Genomic DNA, 23522 nt, shown 5'->3' with positions numbered 1-23522 from the left:
GACCTCTCTCACCGTGGGAGGGGCCGGTGTGAGGCAAGGGCTCACGCCGACCTCTCTCAGCGTGGGAGGGGCCGGTGTGAGGCAAGGGCTCACGCCGACCTCTCTCAGCGTGGGAGGGGCTGGTGTGAGGCAAGGGGCTCACGTTGACCTCTCTCAGCGTGGGAGGGGCCGGTGTGAGGCAACGGCTCACGCCGACCTCTCTCAGCGTGGGAGGGGCCGGTGTGAGGCAAGGGGCTCATGTTGACCTCTCTCAGCGTGGGAGGGGCCGGTGTGAGGCAAGGGGCTCACGCCAACCTCTCTCAGCGTGGGAGGGGCCGGTGTGAGGCAAGGGGCTGACGCCGACCTCTCTCAGCGTGGGAGGGGCCGGTGTGAGGCAAGGGGCTCACGCCAACCTCTCTCAGCGTGGGAGGGGCCGGTGTGAGGCAAGGGGCTGACGCCGACCTCTCTCAGCGTGGGAGGGGCCGGTGTGAGGCAAGGGGCTCACGCCAACCTCTCTCAGCGTGGGAGGGGCCGGTGTGAGGCAAGGGGCTGACGCCGACCTCTCTCAGCGTGGGAGGGGCCGGTGTGAGGCAAGGGGCTCATGTTGACCTCTCTCACCGTGGGAGGGGCCGGTGTGAGGCAAGGGGCTGACGCTGACCTCTCTCAGCGTGGGAGGGGCCGGTGTGAGGCAAGGGGCTGACGCTGACCTCTCTCACTGTGGGAGGGGCCGGTGTGAGGCAAGGACTCACGCCGACCTCTCTCAGCGTGGGAGGGGCCGGTGTGAGGCAAGGGGCTGACGCTGACCTCTCTCACCGTGGGAGGGGCCGGTGTGAGTCAAGGGCTCACGCCGACCTCTCTCAGCATGGGAGGGGCCGGTGTGAGGCAAGGGCTCACGCTGACCTCTCTCAGCGTGGGAGGAGCCAGTGTGAGTCAAGGGGCTCACGCTGACCTCTCTCAGGATGGGAGGGGCCGGTGTGAGGCAAGGGCTCACGCTGACCTCTCTCAGCATGGGAGGAGCCAGTGTGTGGCAGGGGCTCATGCCTCTGGGCAGGGTACCAGAGGCATGGGCATCAACAGGCCACCGTGAGGGAGGAGCTGGGCCGCATGCGGGCTGCTGGGAGGCAGGCAGGGACTTGGCCCCAGGTGGCCGCCGTGGGGGCAAGAGCTGGGCCTGGAGAGGCCCCTGGGAGGCAAGAGCGGGACCTGCAGAGGCCGTTCTCCAACCATTGCTGGGCCCGTACAGGCCACCGGGCGGCAGGAATGAGGCCCAAAGAACTTGGCTGGAGAAAGTTCGGGACCTACAAAGGCGGTTGGGAGCTGGGCAGGAGTTGAGCCAAAAGAGCTTGCTTACTTGCTGGGAGGCATGGCTGGGAGATGCCGACTTCAGGACAACTTGGGCCTGCAGAGGTCACCGGGAGGCCCAAACTTGGCGTGGAGGAGCCCACCGACCGGAGACCATTTGGGTCCTGCAGGTGCCATTGGAGGGCAGGAGCTCATCGTGGAGGGGGCACCGTGAGGCCTGACCTGGGCCTGGGGAGCTTGGCTTGAGGAAGCTGTGGGCCGACCAAGGACGCCAGGAGATGGGTAGGCACTGAGTCCAAAGAGGTTGTTGAGAGGCAGGAGTCAGGCCTGGAGACTCAGCCAGGAAGAGGAGCTTGGCCCGGAGAGGACGCCTGGAGGGTGCAAGTGAGTCTGGAGAGGCCGACTTGAGGAGGTTCTCAGCCCGGAGAGGCCGCCGGAAGGGAAAAACTGGGACTGGAAAGGCTGTTGTGAGGAATGAGCCCCATGGGCCTGAAGAGGCCACTGGCAGGCGGGAGCTGGGTGTGTAGAAGCTGCTGAAAGGTTGGGAGCTTGGCTTGGGGGGTCCACAGTGAGGCAGATGCTGGGCCTGAAGAATCTGCTTAAAAAGATTTAAGCACATTTACATTTATTAGGCACTTTATTTCCATTATTACATATATATAAATATATATACGTATTATATATCCAATATATAATAAAATGATTATACAACTCACCATAATGTAGAATCAGTGGGCGTGTTAAGCTTGTTTTCCTGAAACTGGATGGTCCCACCTGAGTGTGATGGGAGAAAGTGACAGATCAATAGGTATTAGATACTCATAAGCACAGCGCAACCTAGATCCCTCACATGCATGGTTCACAACAGGGTGCGTTCTCCTATGAGAATCTAATGCTGCTGCTCATCTGAGAAGGTGGAGCTCAAGCGGGAATGTGAGCAAAGGGGAGTGGCTGTAAATACAGACGAAGCTTCCCTCACTCCCTCACTCGACACCACTCACCTCCTGCTGTGTGGCTCCCTACGGCTCCATGGCTCAGGGGTTGGGGACCCCTGCTCAAGTGCATCCAAAGCGACCCTTCCCACACCAGTCTTCATAGTGGTCAAGGGCAGCAACCACTTAGCTCCCAAGGCATGTGCCTCAGCTGGCATTTCATCACAATCAACAGTAAGTGGTAGCTTGAGTCACTGTGAGGTCACTTCCTGGAAATCACCAGCATCCCATTTCCCACTGGCAAAGAGCTCAGCACTGCCCCCTGGGAAACCAAACCTATGCCCAAATCCCATCTGTGTGGATAAACCCTGGGACCCTTCCTAACGTATTAGTCAGAGTCCAATCAGGAAGCATAAACCACTCAAAAGTTTAAAGTGGTAAAATTTAATACGGAGAATTATTCATTATAACAGGTGAACAGCATAATGAGAGATTGGCTAGCACAAAGTAAAGAGAACTCTACAGAATACAGGACTAGCCCAGGCCAGGCATGGTGGCTCATGCCTGAAATTCCAGCAATTTGAGAAGCTAATGCAGGAGGATTGCTTAAGGCCAGGAGCTAAAGACCGGTCTGGACAACACAGTGAGAACCTGTCTCTATCCAAAAGAAGAAAAAAGTTAGCTGGGAGTGGTGGTGCACACTTGTAGTCCCAGCTACTCGGAATGCTGAAGTTTGAGCCTGGGAGGTCAAGGCTGCAGCGAGGCATGATTATGCCACTACAGTCTAGCCTGGTGACAGAGCAAGACCCTGTCTCAAAGAACAAAACAACAACAACCATTTACAGACAGAAAAGAGGTAGAGCTAATAAGCTAAGGAAAGATGTTGAAATGTGACAAGTAAAGTAATATGAGGTCTTTTATCTATTTAAAATAATCAAACAAAAAATGACTTACTAAATTACAATACCCTGTGCTGGCAAAGGTGCAGTGAAATGGGCACTTTCTTATACTATGAGGGGTGTTTAAATTGTGTATAAGCCTTCCCGGGTAAAGCTTGTCAATTTTTTAAAATAATGGAGACAGGGTCTCACCATACTGCCATACTGCCTCCTCCAACTCTTGGCCTCAAGCAATCCTCCTCTCTTAGCCTCCCAAAGTGCTAAGATTATAGCTGGGAGGCACCCAAAACCCTGTCAATTTACATCAAGAGTAATGAGAATGTCCATTCACCATGACTCACAGTAATCTTACTTCTGGGGAGACAATTCAATCTAAACAAAAGGTCATCTGTACACACACAGTAAAAATCTGGGAGTAACTGAAGACAGAGTTGGTAAGTGAAATAAGAAACAGTTCTAAGAAATTAAACTATGGTATCAATAGGCACCTGGTATAAAAGGTCAGTTGATGTTAGCTGCTACTTTTTTGTTGTTTTGAGACAGGGTCTCACTCTGTCACCCAGGCTGGAGTGCAGAGGCCTGATCATGACTCACTGCAGTCTCAGCCTCCCTGGGCTTGAGTGATCCTCCCACCTCAGCCTCCCAAGTAGCTGGGACTACAGGAACGTGCCACCACACTAGGCTAATTCATGTATTTTTCTGTAGGGATGGTGACTCCCCCTTTGTTTCCAAGGCCTATCGCAAACTCTTGGCCTCAAGCCATCCTCCTGCCTCAGCCTCCCAAAGTGTTGCGATTACCAGTGTGAGCCACCACACCTGGCCAGCTGCTACTTTTAGCAATATTATTATTATTCTTCCACTCCATTAAAAATTATTATTTTCAAGGCTATGCAACAGTATGTATCCTACAGCGTAATTGTAAAAACATATACGGTTGCCGTCCCTCAGTATACAGAATTAGTTACAGCCCCCCATCTCTGCATATACCAAAATCCATGCTTACTCACGTTTCGCTGTCACCCCTCTGGAATCCACGTGTACGAAAATACCAAATATTAGTTGGGCGTAGTGGCAAGCACCTGTAGTCTCAGCCACGTGGGAGGTTGAGATGGGAGGATCGCTTCAGCCTGGAAGGTTGAGGCTGCAGTCAGCTGCGATAGCACTACTACCCTCCAGCCTCGGACAACAGAGGGAGACCCTGTCTCAGAAAAAAAAAAAAACAAAATAAAACAGGTTAGAAATTGTAATGAGGTCTGTTGGGCAAAATTCCATATAAGCAAAGTATAAATTAATAAAGCAAATCATGATAAATTAGTACGATTGACTTTCTGGACTTTCTGACAATAAAAGTAAGGAAAATGCAGAACACAAAGACAGAGAGTAAAAAGAGAAATTAGGAAAGCATTCTACATGTTTAATAGGAAGACACTGGCCGTGTTCGTGCAGCGGCAGCATGTCGTGACATGACATACTTTGGAGAGAAGTTAACAGATGAGGAAGTTGATAAAAATCATCAGAGAAGCAAAATACTGGTAGCGACACTCAAGTAAACCACAAAATTTCCATAACTTATGTCAGCAAAGTGGGAATATTGTACAGTGTGTGTTGAAGTTCCTATACAACATTGTTTATCTGCCGTTTCTTTGTTTGTAAGGAATGTATATACTAACAGTTCTTCTTGCTGTCAAAAGAATATGTGTGAATAAGTCATTTTAACTTATTCTTCTGTTTTTCTTTTATCTTCCTGCCATCATCCCACAGCCTTACTTTAGAAATTTTTTCTTTAGAAAATTGAACAAGTGCTCCTTGTGGTGGCACATACCTCGAGGATGGGAGGCAGGGGTGGAAGGGTCACTTGAGGCCATTAGTTTGACAGCAGCCTGGCCAACAAAGTGAGACCCCATGTCTGCAAAACAATATAAAAATTAGCCAAGTATCGTCATGTATACCTACAGTCCCAGCTACCTCAACTTACGGAGGAAGTTCAGGGCCTGGAGAGAAGGCTGGGAGGCAGGAGCTGGGTCTAAAGAGGCCATTGTAACGACGGAGCTGTGCCTGTGGAGGCTGTTGTGAGGCAGTAGGCTCATCTGCGGAGACTGCCGTGAGGTAGGGTATGGGCCTAAATAGGCCATTGTGAGTCATGAGCTTGGTCTGTAGAGGCTGACTGGAGAGAGTTCTGGGCCTGGCGAGGCTGCCGGGAGGTAGGAGCTGGGCCAAAAGATTTAAGCACATTTACGTTGATTAGGCACTTCATTTCCATTATTACACTGGAATATATAATAAAATAATTATAGAACTCACCATAATGTAGAATCAGTGGGCGTGTTAAGCTTGTTTTCCTGAAACTGGATGGTCCCACCTGAGCGTGATGGGAGAAAGTGACAGATCAATAGGTATTAGATTCTCATAAGCACAGCGCAACCTAGATCCCTCACATGCACGGTTCACAACAGGGTGCGTTCTCCTATGAGAATCTAATGCTGCTGCTCATCTGAGAAGGTGGAGCTCAAGCAGAAATGTGAGCAAAGGGGAGTGGCTGTAAATACAGACGAAGCTTCCCTCACTCCCTCACTCGACACCACTCACCTGCTGTGTGGCTCCTTACGGCTCCATGGCTCAGGGGTTGGGGACCCCAGCTCAAGTGCATTAAAGTGACCCTTCCCACACCAGTCTTCATAGTAGTCAAGGGCAGCAACCACTTAGCTCCCAAGGCATGTGCCTCAGCTGGCATTTCATCACAATCAACAGTAAGTGGTAGCTTGAGTCATTGTGAGGTCACTTCCTGGAAATCACCCTAAACCTGGGCCCTGACACAGAAACCCTAACCCTGGGCCCTGACCCTAAAACCCTAACCCTGGGCCCTGACACTAATACCCTAACACTAGGCCCTGGTCCTGAGCCTAAAACCCCAAACCTGTGTCCCGGCCCTGACCTTAAACAACCCTAAACCTGGGCCCCGGCCCTGACCCTAAAGCAACCCTAACACTGGGCCCCGGACCTGACCCTAAAACAACCCTAACACTGGGCCCCGGCCGTCACCCTAAAACAACCCTAACCCTGCCCCGGACCTGAACCTGAAACAAGCCTAAACCTGGGCCCTGGCCCTGACCCTAAAACAATCCTAACCCTGGGCCCTTGCCCTTTCCCTAAAACAACCCTAACTCTGGGCCTTGGCCCTGACCCTAAAACAAGCCAAACTCTCGGCCCTGGCCCTGACCCTAAAACAACCCTAACCCTGGGCCCTGGCCCTGACGCTAAAAGAACCCTAACCCTGGGCCCTGGCCCTGACCCTAAAACAACCCTAACCCTGGGACCTGGCCCTGACCCTAAAACAACCCTAAACCTGGGCCCTGGCCCTGACACTAAAACAACCCTAAACCTGGGCCCGGGCCCTGACCCTAAAACAAGCCTAACCCTGGGCCCTGGCCCTGACCCTAAAACAACCCTAACCCTGGGCCCTGGCCCTGACCCAAAAACAACCCTAACCCTGGCCCTGGCCATGAACCTAAAACAACCGTAAACCTGGGCCCTGGCCCTGACCCTAAAACAAGCCTAAACCTGGGCCCTGGCCCTGACCCTAAAACAACCCTAAACCTGGACCCTGGCCCTGAACATAAAACAACCCTAACCCTAGGCCCTGGCACTAAAACAACCCTAACCCTGGGCCCTGGCCATGAAACTAAAACAACCGTAAACCTGGGCCCTGGCCCTGACCCTAAAACAAGCCTAAACCTGGGCCCTGGCCGTGACCCTAAAACAACCCTAAACCTGGACCCAAGCCCTGACCCTAATACAAGCCTAACATTGGGCCCTGGACCTGACCATAAAGCAACCCTAATCCTGGGCACTGACCCTAAAACAACTCTAACCCTGGGCACTGACCTAAAATAACCATAACCCTGGGCCCTGGCCCTGACCCTAAAACAACCCTAACCCTGGGACCTGGACCTGACCCTAAAACAACCCTATCCCTGGGCCCTGGCCCTAACCCTAAAACAAGCCTAATCCTGGGCCCTGGCCCTGACCCTAAAACACCCCTAAACCTGGGCCCTGGCCCTGACTCTAAAACAACCCTAATGCTGGGCCCTGGCCCTGACCTAAAACAACCCTGACCCTGGGCCCTGGCCCTGACCCTAAAACAACCCTCACCCTGGGCCCTGGCACTAAAACAAGCTTAAACCTGGGCCCATGTCCTGACCCTAAAACAACCCTAATCCTGAGCCCTGGCCCTGACCCTAAAACAACCCTAACCCTGGGCCATGGCCCTGACCCTAAAACAACACTAACCCTGGGCACTGGCCCTGACCCTAAAACAACCCTAACCCTGGGCCCTGGCTCTGACCCTAAAACAAGCCTAACCCTGGGCCCTGGCCCTGACCCTAAAACAACCCTAAACCTGGGCCCGGTCCTTGACCCTAAAACAAGCCTAATCATGGGCCCTGGCCCTGACCCTAAAACAAGCCTAACCCTGGGCCCTGGCCCTGACCCTAAAACAAGCCTAACCCTGGGCCCTGGCCCTGACCCTAAAACAACCCTAACCCTGGGCCCTGGCCCTGACCCTAAAACAACCCTATCCCTGGGCCCTGGCCATGACCTAAAACAACCCTAATCCTGGGCCCTGGCCCTGACCCTAAAACAACCCTAACCCTGGGCCCTGGCACAAAAACAACCCTAACCCTAGGCCCAGGACCTGACCCTAAAACAACCCTAACCCTGGGCCCTGGTCCTGACCCTAAAACAACCCTAACCGTGGGCCCTGTCCCTGACCCTAAAACAAGACTAACCCAGGGCCCTGGCCCTGACCTAAAACAACCCTGACCCTGGGCCCTGTCCCTGACCCTAAAACAAGCCTAACCGTGGGCCCTGGCCCTGACCCTAAAACAACCCTAACCCTGGGCGCTGGCCATGACCCTAAAACAACCATAACCCTGGGCCCTGATCCTAAAACAAGCCTAACCCTGGGCCCCGAACCTAAAAAAACCCAAACCCCGGGCCCTGGCACTAAAACAAGCCTAACCCTGGGCCCTGGCCCTGACCCTAAAACAAGCCTAACCCTGGACCCTGGCCCTGACCCTAAAACAAGCCTAAACCTGGGCCCTGGCCCTGACCCTAAAACAACCCTAACCCTGGGCCCTGGCCCTGACCCTAAAACAAGCCTAACCCTGGGACCTCGCCCTGACCCTAAAACAACCCTAACCCTGGGCCCTGGCCCTAACCCTGATCATAAAACAACCCTAACCCTGGGCCCTGGCTCCGACCCTAAAACAAGCCTAAACCTGGGCCCTGGGCCTGACCCTAAAACAACCCTAACCCTGGGCCCAGGTCCTGACCCTAAAACAATCCTAACCCTGGGCCCTGGCCCTGACCCTAAAACAACCATAACTCTGGGCCCTGGCCCTGAACCTGAAACAACCCTAACCCTGGGCCGAGGCCCTGACCCTAAAACAAACCTAACCCTGGGCCCTGGCCCTGACCATAAAACAAACCTAACCCTGGGCCCTGGCCCTGACCCTAAAACAACCCTAATCCTGGGCCCTGGCCCTGACCCTAAAACAACCCTAACCCTGGGCCCTGACCCTGACCTTAAAACAATCCTAATCCTGGGCCCTGGACCTGACCCTAAAACAACCCAAATCGTGGGCCCTGGACATGACCCTAAAACATCCCTAACCCTGAGCCCTGGCCCTGACCGTAAAACAACCCTAACCCTGGGCCCTGGCCCTGACCCTAAAACAAGCCTAATCCTGGGCACTGGCCCTGACCCTAAAACACCCCTAAACCTGGGCCCTGGCCCTGACCCTAAAACAACCCTAATGCTGGGCCCTGGCCCTGACCTAAAACAACCCTGACCCTGGGCCCTGGCCCTGACCCTAAAACAACCCTCACCCTGGGCCCTGGCACTAAAACAAGCTTAAACCTGGGCCCATGTCCTGACCCTAAAACAACCCTAATCCTGGGCCCTGGCCCTGACCCTAAAACAACCTTAACCCTGGGCCATGGCCCTGACCCTAAAACAACACTAACCCTGGGCACTGGCCCTGACCCTAAAACAACCCTAACCCTGGGCCCTGGCTCTGACCCTAAAACAAGCCTAACCCAGGGCCCTGGCCCTGACCCTAAAACAACCCTAAACCTGGGCCCTGTCCTTGACCCTAAAACAAGCCTAATCCTGGGCCCTGGCCCTGACCCTAAAACAAGCCTAACCCTGGGCCCTGGCCCTGACCCTAAAACAAGCCTAACCCTGGGCCCTGGCCCTGACCCTAAAACAACCCTAACCCTGGGCCCTGGCCCTGACCCTAAAACAACCCTATCCCTGGGCCCTGGCCATGACCTAAAACAACCCTAACCCTGGGCCCTGGCCATGACCCTAAAACAACCCTAACCCTGGGCCCTGGCACAAAAACAACCCTAACCCTAGGCCCAGGACCTGACCCTAAAACAACCTTAACCCTGGCCATAACCCTGATCATAAAACAACCCTAACCCTGGGCATTGGCTCCGACCCTAAAACAAGCCTAAACCTGGGCCCTGGCCCTGACCCTAAAACAACCCTAACCCTGGGCCCAAGTCCTGACCCTAAAACAATCCTAACCCTGGGCCCTGGCCCTGACCCTAAAACAACCATAACTCTGGGCCCTGGCCCTGAACCTAAAACAACCCTAACCCAGGGCCCAGGCCCTGACCCTAAAACAAACCTAACACTGGGCCCTGGCCCTGACCATAAAACAAACCTAACCCTGGGCCCTGGCCCTGACCCTAAAACAACCCTAACCCTGGGCCCTGGCCCTGACCCTAAAACAACCCTAACACTGGGCCCTGACCCTGACCCTAAAACAACCCTAATCCTGGGCCCTGGACCTGACCCTAAAACAACCCTAACCGTGGGCCCTGGACATGACCCTAAAACAACCCTAACAGTGGGCCCTGGACATGACCCTAAAACAACCCTAACCCTGAGCCCTGGCCATGACCGTAAAACAACCCTAACCCTGGGCACTGGCCCTGACCCTAAAACAACCCTAAACCTGGGCCCTGACCCTGACCCTAAAACAACCCTAACCCTGGGCCCTGGCCCTGACCGTAAAACATCCCTAACCCTGGGCCCTCGCCCTGACCCTAAAACAAGCCTAACCCTGGGCCCTGGCCCTGACCCTAAAACAAGCCTAACCCTGGGCCCTGGCCCTGACCCTAAAACAAGCCTAACACTGGGCCCTGGCCCTGACCCTAAAACAACCCTAAACCTGGGCCCTGACCCTGACCCTAAAACAACCCTAACCCTGGGCCCTGGCCCTGACCCTAAAACAAGCCTAACCCTGGGCCCTCGGCCTGACCCTAAAACAAGCCTAACCCTGGGTCCTGGCCCTGACCCTAAAACAAGCCTAACCCTGGGCCCTGGCCCTGACCCTAAAACAAGCCTAACCCTGGGCCCTGGCCCTGACCCTAAAACAACCCTAACCCTGGGCAATCGCCCTGACCCTAAAACAACCCTAACCCTGGGCACTGGCCCTGAACCTAAAACAACCCTAACCCTGGGCCCTGGCCCTGACACTAAAACAAGCCTAACCCTGGGACCTGGCCCTGACCTAAAACAACCCTAACCCTGGGCCCTGGCACTGACCTAAAACAACCCTAACCCTGGGCCCTGGCCCTGACCCTAAAACAACCCTAACCCTGGGCCCTTGTACTAAAACAAGCCTAACCCTGGGCCCAGGTCCTGACCCTAAAACAACCCTAAACCTGGGCCCTGGCCCTGACCCTAAAACAAGCCTAACCCTCGGCCCTGGCCCTGACCCTAAAACAACCCTATCCCTGGGCCCTGGCCCTGACCCTAAAACAAGCCTAACCCTGGGCCCTGGCCCTGACCTAAAACAACCCTAACCCTGGGCCCTGTCCCTGACCCTAAAACAAGCCTAACCCTGGGCCCTGGCCCTGACCCTAAAACAACCCTAACCCTGGGCCCTGTCCCTGAACCTAAAACAAGCCTAACGCTCGGCACTGGCCCTGACCCTAAAACAAGCCTAACCCTGGGCCCTGGCCCTGACCCTAAAACAAGACTAACCCAGGGCCCTGGCCCTGACCTAAAACAACCCTGACCCTGGGCCCTGTCCCTGACCCTAAAACAAGCCTAACCGTGGGCCCTGGCCCTGACCCGAAAACAACCCTAACCCTGGGCGCTGGCCATGACCCTAAAACAACCATAACCCTGGGCCCTGATCCTAAAACAAGCCTAACCCTGGGCCCCGAACCTAAAAAAACCCAAACCCCGGGCCCTGGCACTAAAACAAGCCTAACCCTGGGCCCTGGCCCTGACCCTAAAACAAGCCTAACCCTGGACCCTGGCCCTGACCCTAAAACAAGCCTAAACCTTGGCCCTGGCCCTGACCCTAAAACAACCCTAACCCTGGGCCCTGGCCCTGACCCTAAAACAAGCCTAACCCTGGGACCTCATCCTGACCCTAAAACAACCCTAACCCTGGGCCCTGGCCCTAACCCTGATCATAAAACAACCCTATCTCTGGGCCCTGGCTCCGACCCTAAAACAAGCCTAAACCTGGGCCCAGGCCCTGACCCTAAAACAAACCTAACCCTGGGCCCTGGCCCTGACCATAAAACAAACCTAACCCTGGGCCCTGGCCCTGACCCTAAAACAACCCTAACCCTGGGCCCTGGCCCTGACCCTAAAACAACCCTAACCCTGGGCAATCGCCCTGACCCTAAAACAACCCTAACCCTGGGCACTGGCCCTGAACCTAAAACAACCCTAACCCTGGGCCCTGGCCCTGACACTAAAACAAGCCTAACCCTGGGACCTGGCCCTGACCTAAAACAACCCTAACCCTGGGCCCTGGCCCTGACCTAAAACAACCCTAACCCTGGGCCCTGGCCCTGACCCTAAAACAACCCTAACCCTGGGCCCTGGTACTAAAACAAGCCTAACCCTGGGCCCAGGTCCTGACCCTAAAACAACCCTAAACCTGGGCCCTGGCCCTGACCCTAAAACAAGCCTAACCCTCGGCCCTGGCCCTGACCCTAAAACAACCCTATCCCTGGGCCCTGGCCCTGACCCTAAAACAAGCCTAACCCTGGGCCCTGGCCCTGACCTAAAAGAACCCTAACCCTGGGCCCTGTCCCTGACCCTAAAACAAGCCTAACCCTGGGCCTTGGCCCTGACCCTAAAACAACCCTAATCCTGGGCCCTGTCCCTGACCCTAAAACAAGCCTAACGCTCGGCACTGGCCCTGACCCTAAAACAAGCCTAACCCTGGGCCCTGGCCCTGACCCTAAAACAAGACTAACCCAGGGCCCTGGCCCTGACCTAAAACAACCCTGACCCTGGGCCCTGTCCCTGACCCTAAAACAAGCCTAACCGTGGGCCCTGGCCCTGACCCGAAAACAACCCTAACCCTGGGCGCTGGCCATGACCCTAAAACAACCATAACCCTGGGCCCTGATCCTAAAACAATCCTAACCCTGGGCCCCGAACCTAAAAAAACCCAAACCCCGGGCCCTGGCACTAAAACAAGCCTAACCCTGGGCCCTGGCCCTGACCCTAAAACAAGCCTAACCCTGGACCCTGGCCCTGACCCTAAAACAAGCCTAAACCTGGGCCCTGGCCCTGACCCTAAAACAACCCTAAACCTGGGCCCTGGCCCTGACCCTGATCATAAAACAACCCTAACCCTGGGCCCTGGCTCCGACCCTAAAACAAGCCTAAACCTGGGCCCTGGCCCTGACCCTAAAACAACCCTAACCCTGGGCCCAGGTCCTGACCCTAAAACAATCCTAACCCTGGGTCCTGGCCCTGACCCTAAAACAACCATAACTCTGGGCCCTGGCCCTGAACCTAAAACAACCCTAACCCTGGGCCCAGGCCCTGACCCTAAAACAAACCTAACCCTGGGCCCTGGCCCTGACCATAAAACAAACCTAACCCTGGGCCCTAGCCCTGACCCTAAAACAACCCTAACCCTGGGCCCTGGCCCTGACCCTAAAACAACCCTAACCCTGGGCCCTGACCCTGACCCTAAAACAACCCTAATCCTGGGCCCTGGACCTGAACCTACAACAACCCTAACGCTGGGCCCTGGCCCAGACCCTAAAACAACCCTAACCCTGGGCCCTGACCCTGACCCTAAAACAATCCTAACCCTGGGCCCTGGCCCTGACCCTAAAACAACCATAGCTCTGGGCCCTGGCCCTGAACCTAAAACAACCCTATCCCTGGGCCCAGGCCCTGACCCTAAAACAAACCTAACCCTGGGCCCTGGCCCTGACCCTCAAACAAACCTAACCCTGGGCCCTGGCCCTGACCCTAAAACAATCCTAACCTTGGGCCCTGGCCCTGACTCTAAAACAAGCCTAACCCTGGGCCCTGGCCCTGACCCTAAAACAACCCTAACCCTGGGCCCTGGCCCTGACCCTAAAATAAAGCCAACAATGGGCACTCACCCTAAAACAACCCTAACCCTGGGCCCTGACCCTAAAACAACCTTAACCCTGGGCACTGACCCTAAAATAGCCATAACCCTGGGCCCTGGCCCTGACCCTAAAGCAACCCTAACCCTGGGACCTGGCCCTGACACTGAAACAACCCTGACCCTGGACCCTGGCCCTGACCCTAAAACAACCCTAACCGTGGGCCCTGGACATGACCTTAAAACAATCCTAATCCTGGGCCCTGGACCTGACCCTAAAACAACCCTAATCGTGGGCCCTGGACATGACCCTAAAACATCCCTAACCCTGAGCCCTGGCCCTGACCGTAAAACAACCCTAACCCTGGGCCCTGGCCCTGACCCTAAAACAACCCTAAAACTGGACCCTGACCCTGACCCTGAAACAACCCTAACCCTGGACCCTGTCCATCAGCGTAAAACATCCCTAACCCTGGGTCCCAGGCCCTGACCCTAAAACAAACCTAACCCTGGGCCCTGGCCCTGACCCTAAAACAAGCCTAACCCTGGGCCCTGGCCCTGACCCTAAAACAAGCCTAACCCTGGGCCCTGGCCCTGACCCTAAAACAACCCTAACCCTGGGCAATCGCCCTGACCCTAAAACAACCCTAACCCTGGGCACTGGCCCTGAACCTAAAACAACCCTAACCCTGGGCCCTGGCCCTGACACTAAAACAAGCCTAACCCTGGGACCTGGCCCTGACCTAAAACAACCCTAACCCTGGGCCCTGGCCCTGACCTAAAACAACCCTAACCCTGGGCCCTGGCCCTGACCCTAAAACAACCCTAACCCTGGGCCCTGGTACTAAAACAAGCCTAACCCTGGGCCCAGGTCCTGACCCTAAAACAACCCTAAACCTGGGCCCTGGCCCTGACCCTAAAACAAGCCTAACCCTCGGCCCTGGCCCTGACCCTAAAACAACCCTATCCCTGGGCCCTGGCCCTGACCCTAAAACAAGCCTAACCCTGGGCCCTGGCCCTGACCTAAAACAACCCTAACCCTGGGCCCTCTCCCTGACCCTAAAACAAGCCTAACCCTGGGCCCTGGCCCTGACCCTAAAACAACCCTAACCCTGGGCCCTGTCCCTGACCCTAAAACAAGCCTAACGCTCAGCACTGGCCCTGACCCTAAAACAAGCCTAACCCTGGGCCCTGGCCCTGACCCTAAAACAAGACTAACCCAGGGCCCTGGCCCTGACCTAAAACAACCCTGACCCTGGGCCCTGTCCCTGACCCTAAAACAAGCCTAAACGTGGGCCCTGGCCCTGACCCTAAAACAACCCTAACCCTGGGCGCTGGCCATGACCCTAAAACAACCATAACCCTGGGCCCTGATCCTAAAACAAGCCTAACCCTGGGCCCCGAACCTAAAAAAACCCAAACCCCGGGCCCTGGCACTAAAACAAGCCTAACCCTGGGCCCTGGCCCTGACCCTAAAACAAGCCTAACCCTGGACCCTGGCCCTGACTCTAAAACAAGCCTAAACCTGGGCCCTGGCCCTGACCCTAAAACAACCCTAACCCTGGGCCCTGGCCCTGACCCTAAAACAAGCCTAACCCTGGGACCTCGCCCTGACCCTAAAACAACCCTAACCCTGGGCCCTGGCCCTAACCCTGATCATAAAACAACCCTAACCCTGGGCACTGGCTCCGACCCTAAAACAAGCCTAAACCTGGGCCCTGGCCCTGACCCTAAAACAACCCTAACCCTGGGCCCAGGTCCTGACCCTAAAACAATCCTAACCCTGGGCCCTGGCCCTGACCCTAAAACAACCATAACTCTGGGCCCTGGCCCTGAACCTAAAACAACCCTAAACCTGGGCCCAGGCCCTGACCCTAAAACAAACCTAACCCTGGGCCCTGGCCCTGACCATAAAACAAACCTAACCCTGGGCCCTGGCCCTGACCCTAAAACAACCCTAACCCTGGGCCCTGGCCCTGACCCTAAAACAACCCTAACCCTGGGCCCTGACCCTGACCCTAAAACAACCCTAATCCTGGGCCCTGGACCTGACCCTAAAACAACCCTAACCGTGGGCCCTGGACATGACCCTAAAACAACCCTAACCGTGGGCCCTGGACATGACCCTAAAACAACCCTAACCCTGGGCACTGGCCATGACCGTAAAACAACCCTAACCCTGGGCACTGGCCCTGACCCTAAAACAACCCTAAACCTGGGCCCTGGAACTGACCGTAAAACAACCCTAACCCTGGGCCCTGGCCCTGACCGTAAAACATCCCTAACCCTGGGCCTTGGCCCTGACCCTAAAACAAGCCTAACCCTGGGCCCTGGACCTGACCCTAAAACAAGCCTAACCCTGGGCCCTGGCCCTGACCCTAAAACAAGCCTAACCCTGGGCCCTGGCCCTGACCCTAAAACAAGCCTAACCCTGGGCCCTGGCCCTGACCCTAAAACAACCCTAACCCTGGGCCCTGTCCCTGACCCTAAAACAAGCCTAACGCTCGGCACTGGCCCTGACCCTAAAACAAGCCTAACCCTGGGCCCTGGCCCTGACCCTAAAACAAGACTAACCCAGGGCCCTGGCCCTGACCTAAAACAACCCTGACCCTGGGCCCTGTCCCTGACCCTAAAACAAGCCTAACCGTGGGCCCTGGCACTGACCCTAAAACAACCCTAACCCTGGGCGCTGGCCATGACCCTAAAACAACCATAACCCTGGGCCCTGATCCTAAAACAAGCCTAACCCTGGGCCCCGAACCTAAAAAAACCCAAACCCCGGGCCCTGGCACTAAAACAAGCCTAACCCTGGGCCCTGGCCCTGACCCTAAAACAAGCCTAACCCTGGACCCTGGCCCTGACCCTAAAACAAGCCTAAACCTGGGCCCTGGCCCTGACCCTAAAACAACCCTAACCCTGGGCCCTGGCCCTGACACTGATAATAAAACAACCCTAACCCTGGGCCCTGGCTCCGACCCTAAAACAAGCCTAAACCTGGGCCCTGGCCCTGACCCTAAAACAACCCTAACCCTGGGCCCAGGTCCTGACCCTAAAACAATCCTAACCCTGGGCCCTGGCCCTGACCCTAAAACAACCATAACTCTGGGCCCTGGCCCTGAACCTAAAACAACCCTAACCCTGGGCCCAGGCCCTGACCCTAAAACAACCCTAACCCTGGGCCCTGGCCCTGACCCTAAAACAACCCTAACCCTGGGCCCTGGCCCTGACCCTAAAACAACCCTATCCCTGGGCCCTGGCCCTGACCCTAAAACAAGCCTAACCCTGGGACCTGGCCCTGAACCTAAATCAAGCCTAACCCTGGGCCCTGGCCCTGACCCTAAAACAACCCTAACGCTGGGCCCTGGCCCAGACCCTAAAACACCCCTAAACCTGGGCCCTGGCCCTGACCTAAAACAACCCTGACCCTGGGCCCTGGCCCTGACTCTAAAACAACCCGAACCCTGGGCCCTGGCACTAAATTAAGCCTAACCCTGGGCCCAGGTCCTGACCCTAAAACAACCCTAACCCTGGGCCCTGGCCCTGACCCTAAAACAACCCTAACCCTGGGCCCTGGCCCTGACCCTAAAACAATCCTAACCCTGGGCCCTGGCCCTGACCCTAAAACAACCATAGCTCTGGGCCCTGGCCCTGAACCTAAAACAACCCTAACCCTGGGCCCAGGCCCTGACCCTAAAACAAACCTAACCCTGGGCCCTGGCCCTGACCCTAAAACAAACCTAACCCTGGGCCCTGGCCCTGACCCTAAAACAACCCTAACCCTGGGCCCTGGCCCTGACTCTAAAACAAGCCTAACCCTGGGCCCTGGCCCTGACCCTAAAACAACCCTAACCCTGGGCCCTGGCCCAGACCCTAAAACAAACCTAACCCTAGGCCCTGGCCCTGACCCTAAAATAAAGCCAACCATGGGCACTCACCCTAAAACAACCCTAACCCTGGGCCCTGACCCTAAAACAACCTTAACCCTGGGCACTGACCCTAAAATAACCATAACCCTGGGCCCTGGCCCTGACCCTAAAACAACCCTAACCCTGGGACCTGGCCCTGACACTGAAACAACCCTGACCCTGGACCCTGGCCCTGACCCTAAAACAACCCTAACCGTGGGCCCTGGACATGACCTTAAAACAATCCTAATCCTGGGCCCTGGACCTGACCCTAAAACAACCCTAACCCTGGGCCCTGGACATGACCCTAAAACATCCCTAAACCTGAGCCCTGGCCCTGACCGTAAAACAACCCTAACCCTGGGCCCTGGCCCTGAAGCTAAAAGAACCCTAAAACTGGACCCTGACCCTGACCCTGACCCTGAAACAACCCTAACCCTGGACCCTGTCCCTCACCGTAAAACATCCCTAACCCTGGGTCCCTGGCCCTGACCCTAAAAAAAGCCTAACCCTGGGCCCTGGCCCTGACCCTAAAACAAGCCTAAACCTGGGCCCTGGCCCTGACCCTAAAACAAGCCTAACCCTGGGCCCTGGCCCTGACCCTAAAACAACCCTAACCCTGGGCCCTCGCCCTGACCCTAAAACAACCCTAACCCTGGGCACTGGCCCTGAACCTAAAACAACCCTAACCCTGGGCCCTGGCCCTGACCCTAAAACAAGCCTAACCCTGGGACCTGGCCCTTACCTAAAACAACCCTAACCCTGGGCCCTGGCCCTGACCTAAAACAACCCTAACCCTGGGCCCTGGCCCTGACCCTAAAACAACCCTAACCCTGGGCCCTGGTACTAAAACAAGCCTAACCCTGGGCCCAGGTGGTGACCCTAAAACAACCCTAAACCTGGGCCCTGGCCCTGACCCTAAAACAAGCCTAACCCTCGGCCCTGGCCCTGACCCTAAAACAACCCTATCCCTGGGCCCTGGCCCTGACCCTAAAACAACCCTAACCCTGGGCCCTGGCCCTGACCTAAAACAACCCTAACCCTGGGCCCTGTCCCTGACCCTAAAACAAGCCTAACCCTGGGCCCTGGCCCTGACCCTAAAACAACCCTAACCCTGGGCCCTGTCCCTGACCCTAAAACAAGCCTAACGCTCGGCACTGGCCCTGACCCTAAAACAAGCCTAACCCTGGGCCCTGGCCCTGACCCTAAAACAAGCCTAAACCTGGGCCCTGGCCCTGACCCTAAAACAACCCTAACCCTGGGCCCTGGCCCTGACCCTAAAACAACCCTAACCCTGGGACCTGGCCCTGACCTAAAACAACCCTAACCCTGGGCCCTGGCCCTGACCTAAAACAACCCTAAACCTGGGCCCTGCCCTGACCCTAAAACAACCCTAACCCTGGTCCCTGGCACTAAAACAAGCCTAACCCTGGGCCCAGGTCCTGAACCTAAAACAAGCCTAACCCAGGGCCCTGGCCCTGACTCTAAAACAACCCTAACCCTGGGCCCTGGCCCTGACCCTAAAACAACCCTAACCCTGGGCCCTGGCCCAAATTGTAATGAGGTCTGTTGGGCAAAATTCCATATAAGCATAGTACAAATTAATAAAGCAAATCGTGATAAATTAGTACGATTGGCTTTCTGGAGTTTCTGACACTAAAAGTAAGGAAAATGCAGAACACAAAGACAGAGAGTAAAAAGAGAAATTAGGAAAGCATTCTACATGTTTAATAGGAAGACACTGGCCGTGTTCGTGCAGCGGCAGCATGTCGTGACATGACATACCTTGGAGAGAAGTTAACAGATGAGGAAGTTGATAAAAATCATCAGAGAAGCAAAATACTGGTAGCGACACTCAAGGAAACCACGAAATTTCCATAACTTATGTCAGCAAAGTGGGAATATTGTACAGTGTGTGTTGAAGTTCCTATACAACATTGTTTATCTGCCGTTTCTTTGTTTGTAAGGAATGTATATACTAACAGTTCTTCTTGCTGTCAAAAGAATATGTGTGAATAAGTCATTTTAACTTATTCTTCTGTTTTTCTTTTATCTTCCTGCCATCATCCCACAGCCTTACTTTAGAAATTTTTTCTTTAGAAAATTGAACAAGTGCTCCTTGTGGTGGCACATACCTCGAGGATGGGAGGCAGGGGTGGAAGGGTCACTTGAGGCCATTAGTTTGACAGCAGCCTGGCCAACAAAGTGAGACCCCATGTCTGCAAAACAATTTAAAAATTAGCCAAGTATCGTCATGTATACCTACAGTCCCAGCTACCTCAACTTACGGAGAAAGTTCAGGGCCTGGAGAGAAGGCTGGGAGGCAGGAGCTGGGTCTAAAGAGGCCATTGTAACGATGGAGCTGTGCCTGTGGAGGCTGTTGTGAGGCAGTAGGCTCATCTGCGGAGACTGCCGTGAGGTAGGGTATGGGCCTAAATAGGCCATTGTGAGTCATGAGCTTGGTCTGTAGAGGCTGACTGGAGAGAGTTCTGGGCCTGGCGAGGCTGCCGGGAGGTAGGAGCTGGGCCAAAAGATTTAAGCACATTTACGTTGATTAGGCACTTCATTTCCATTATTACACTGGAATATATAATAAAATAATTATAGAACTCACCATAATGTAGAATCAGTGGGCGTGTTAAGCTTGTTTTCCTGAAACTGGATGGTCCCACCTGAGCGTGATGGGAGAAAGTGACAGATCAATAGGTATTAGATTCTCATAAGAACAGCGCAACCTAGATCCCTCACATGCACGGTTCACAACAGGGTGCGTTCTCCTATGAGAATCTAATGCTGCTGCTCCTCTGAGAAGGTGGAGCTCAAGCGGGAATGTGAGCAAAGGGGAGTGGCTGTAAATACAGACGAAGCTTCCCTCACTCCCTCACTCGACACCACTCACCTGCTGTGTGGCTCCTTACGGCTCCATGGCTCAGGGGTTGGGGAACCCAGCTCAAGTGCATTAAAGCGACCCTTCCCACACCAGTCTTCATAGTAGTCAAGGGCAGCAACCACTTAGCTCCCAAGGCATGTGCCTCAGCTGGCATTTCATCACAATCAACAGTAAGTGGTAGCTTGAGTCATTGTGAGGTCACTTCCTGGAAATCACCCTAAACCTGGGCCCTGACACTGAAACCCTAACCCTGGGCCCTGACCCTAAAACCCTAACCCTGGGCCCTGACACTAATACCCTAACACTAGGCCCTGGTCCTGAGCCTAAAACCCCAAACCTGTGTCCCGGCCCTGACCTTAAACAACGCTAAACCTGGGCCCCGGCCCTGACCCTAAAGCAACCCTAACACTGGGCCCCGGCCGTCACCCTAAAACAACCCTAACCCTGGCCCCGGACCTGAACCTTAAACAAGCCTAAACCTGGGCCCTGGCCCTGACCCTAAAACAATCCTAACGCTGGGCCCTTGCCCTTTCCCTAAAACACCCCAAACTCTGGGCCTTGGCCCTGACGCTAAAAAAAGCCTAACGCTCGGCCCTGGCCCTGACCCTAAAACAACCCTAACCCTGGGCCCTGGCCCTGACCCTAAAACAACCCTAACCCTGGGACCTGGCCCTGACCCTAAAACAAGCCTAACCCTGGGCCCTGGCCCTGACCCTAAAACAAGCCTAACCCTGGGCCCTGGCTCTTACCCTAAAACAACCCTAACCATGGGCCCTGGCCCTGACCCTAAAACAAGCCTAACCCTGGGACCTGGCCCTGACCCTAAAACAACCCTAACCCTGGGCCCTGGCCCTTAACCTAAAACAACCCTAACCCTGGGCCCTGGCCCTGACCCTAAAACAAGCCTAACCCAGGGCCCTGGCCCTGACCCTAAAACAAGCCTAACCCAGGGCACTGGCCCTGACCCTAAAACAAGCCTAACCCTGGGCCCTGGCCCTGACCCTAAAACACCCCTAAACCTGGGCCCTGGCCCTGACCCTAAAACAACCCTAATGCTGGGCCCTGGCCCTGACCTAAAACAACCCTGACCCTGGGCCCTGGCCCTGACCCTAAAACAACCCTCACCCTGGGCCCTGGCACTAAAACAAGCTTAAACCTGGGCCCATGTCCTGACCCTAAAACAACCCTAATACTGGGCCCTGGCCCTGACCCTAAAACAACCCTAACCCTGGGCCATGGCCCTGACCCTAAAACAACACTAACCCTGGGCACTGGCCCTGACCCTAAAACAACCCTAACCCTGGGCCCTGGCTCTGACCCTAAAACAAGCCTAACCCTGGGCCCTGGCCCTGACCCTAAAACAACCCTAAACCTGGGCCCTGTCCTTGACCCTAAAACAAGCCTAATCCTGGGCCCTGGCCCTGACCCTAAAACAAGCCTAACCCTGGGCCCTGGCCCTGACCCTAAAACAAGCCTAACCCTGGGCCCTGGCCCTGACCCTAAAACAACCCTAACCCTGGGCCCTGGCCCTGACCCTAAAACAACCCTATCCCTGGGCCCTGTCCATGACCTAAAACAACCCTAACCCTGGGCCCTGGCCCTGACCCTAAAACAACCCTAACCCTGGGCCCTGGCACAAAAACAACCCTAACCCTAGGCCCAGGACCTGACCCTAAAACAACCCTAACCCTGGGCCCTGGTCCTGACCCTAAAACAACCCTAACCGTGGGCCCTGTCCCTGACCCTAAAACAAGACTAACCCAGGGCCCTGGCCCTGACCTAAAACAACCCTGACCCTGGGCCCTGTCCCTGACCCTAAAACAAGCCTAACCGTGGGCACTGGCCCTGACCCTAAAACAACCCTAACCCTGGGCGCTGGCCATGACCCTAAAACAACCATAACCCTGGGCCCTGATCCTAAAACATGCCTAACCCTGGGCCCCGAACCTAAAAAAACCCAAACCCCGGGCCCTGGCACTAAAACAAGCCTAACCCTGGGCCCTGGCCCTGACCCTAAAACAAGCCTAACCCTGGACCCTGGCCCTGACCCTAAAACAAGCCTAAACCTGGGCCCTGGCCCTGACCCTAAAACAACCCTAACCCTGGGCCCTGGCCCTGACCCTAAAACAAGCCTAACCCTGGGACCTCGCCCTGACCCTAAAACAACCCTAACCCTGGGCCCTGGCCCTAACCCTGATCATAAAACAACCCTAACCCTGGGCCCTGGCTCCGACCCTAAAACAAGCCTAAACCTGGGCCCTGGCCCTGACCCTAAAACAACCCTAACCCTGGGCCCAGGTCCTGACCCTAAAACAATCCTAACCATGGGCCCTGGCCCTGACCCTAAAACAACCATAACTCTGGGCCCTGGCCCTGATCCTAAAACAACCCTAACCCTGGGCCCAGGCCCTGACCCTAAAACAAACCTAACCCTGGGCCCTGGCCCTGACCATAAAACAACCCTAACCCTGGGCCCTGGCCCTGACCCTAAAACAACCCTAACCCTGGGCCCTGGCCCTGACCCTAAAACAACCCTAACCCTGGGCCCTGACCCTGACCCTAAAACAACCCTACTCCTGGGCCCTGGACCTGACCCTAAAACAACCCTAACCGTGGGCCCTGGACATGACCCTAAAACAACCCTAACAGTGGGCCCTGGACATGACCCTAAAACAACCCTAACCCTGAGCCCTGGCCATGACCGTAAAACAACCCTAACCCTGGGCACTGGCCCTGACCCTAAAACAACCCTAAACCTGGGCCCTGACCCTGACCCTAAAACAACCCTAACCCTGGGCCCTGGCCCTGACCGTAAAACATCCCTAACCCTGGGCCCTGGCCCTGACCCTAAAACAAGCCTAACCCTGGGCCCTGGCCCTGACCCTAAAACAAGCCTAACCCTGGGCCCTGGCCCTGACCCTAAAACAAGCCTAACCCTGGGACCTGGCCCTGAACCTAAATCAAGCCTAACCCTGGGCCCTGGCCCTGACCCTAAAACAACCCTAACGCTGGGCCCTGGCCCAGACCCTAAAACACCCCTAAACCTGGGCCCTGGCCCTGACCTAAAACAACCCTGACCCTGGGCCCTGGCCCTGACTCTAAAACAACCCGAACCCTGGGCCCTGGCACTAAAAGAAGCCTAACCCTGGGCCCAGGTCCTGACCCTAAAACAACCCTAACCCTGGGCCCTGGCGCTGACC

At 55.4% G+C, this 23522-nt stretch overlaps 1 long non-coding RNA gene across 2 annotated transcripts in view; it reads right to left on the bottom strand.

The window, feature by feature from the left end:
* Nucleotides 1-208: 208 nt before the first annotated feature.
* LOC134757296 (uncharacterized) overlaps nucleotides 209-23522 on the bottom strand; it is a 50281-nt gene continuing 26967 nt past the window's right edge. The window contains exons 9-14 of one of the 2 annotated variants that reach the window (XR_010131102.1): nucleotides 20047-20104; nucleotides 19721-19953; nucleotides 5414-5471; nucleotides 5088-5320; nucleotides 1998-2055; nucleotides 209-1876 (exon numbers count right to left, since the gene is read on the bottom strand). This is a non-coding gene — a long non-coding RNA (uncharacterized lncRNA). Of the gene's footprint in view, nucleotides 1877-1997; nucleotides 2056-4094; nucleotides 4311-5087; nucleotides 5321-5413; nucleotides 5472-19720; nucleotides 19954-20046; nucleotides 20105-23522 lie in introns of those variants that run through there. The other variant, XR_010131103.1, reaches the window with a different exon arrangement.

Source organism: Gorilla gorilla, chromosome 16 (assembly GCF_029281585.2).
Source record: "Gorilla gorilla gorilla isolate KB3781 chromosome 16, NHGRI_mGorGor1-v2.1_pri, whole genome shotgun sequence".
Lineage (NCBI taxonomy): Eukaryota > Metazoa > Chordata > Mammalia > Primates > Hominidae > Gorilla > Gorilla gorilla.
The sequence above is the reverse complement of the archived record's forward strand: the minus strand, read 5'-3'. Positions and strand labels throughout refer to the sequence as shown.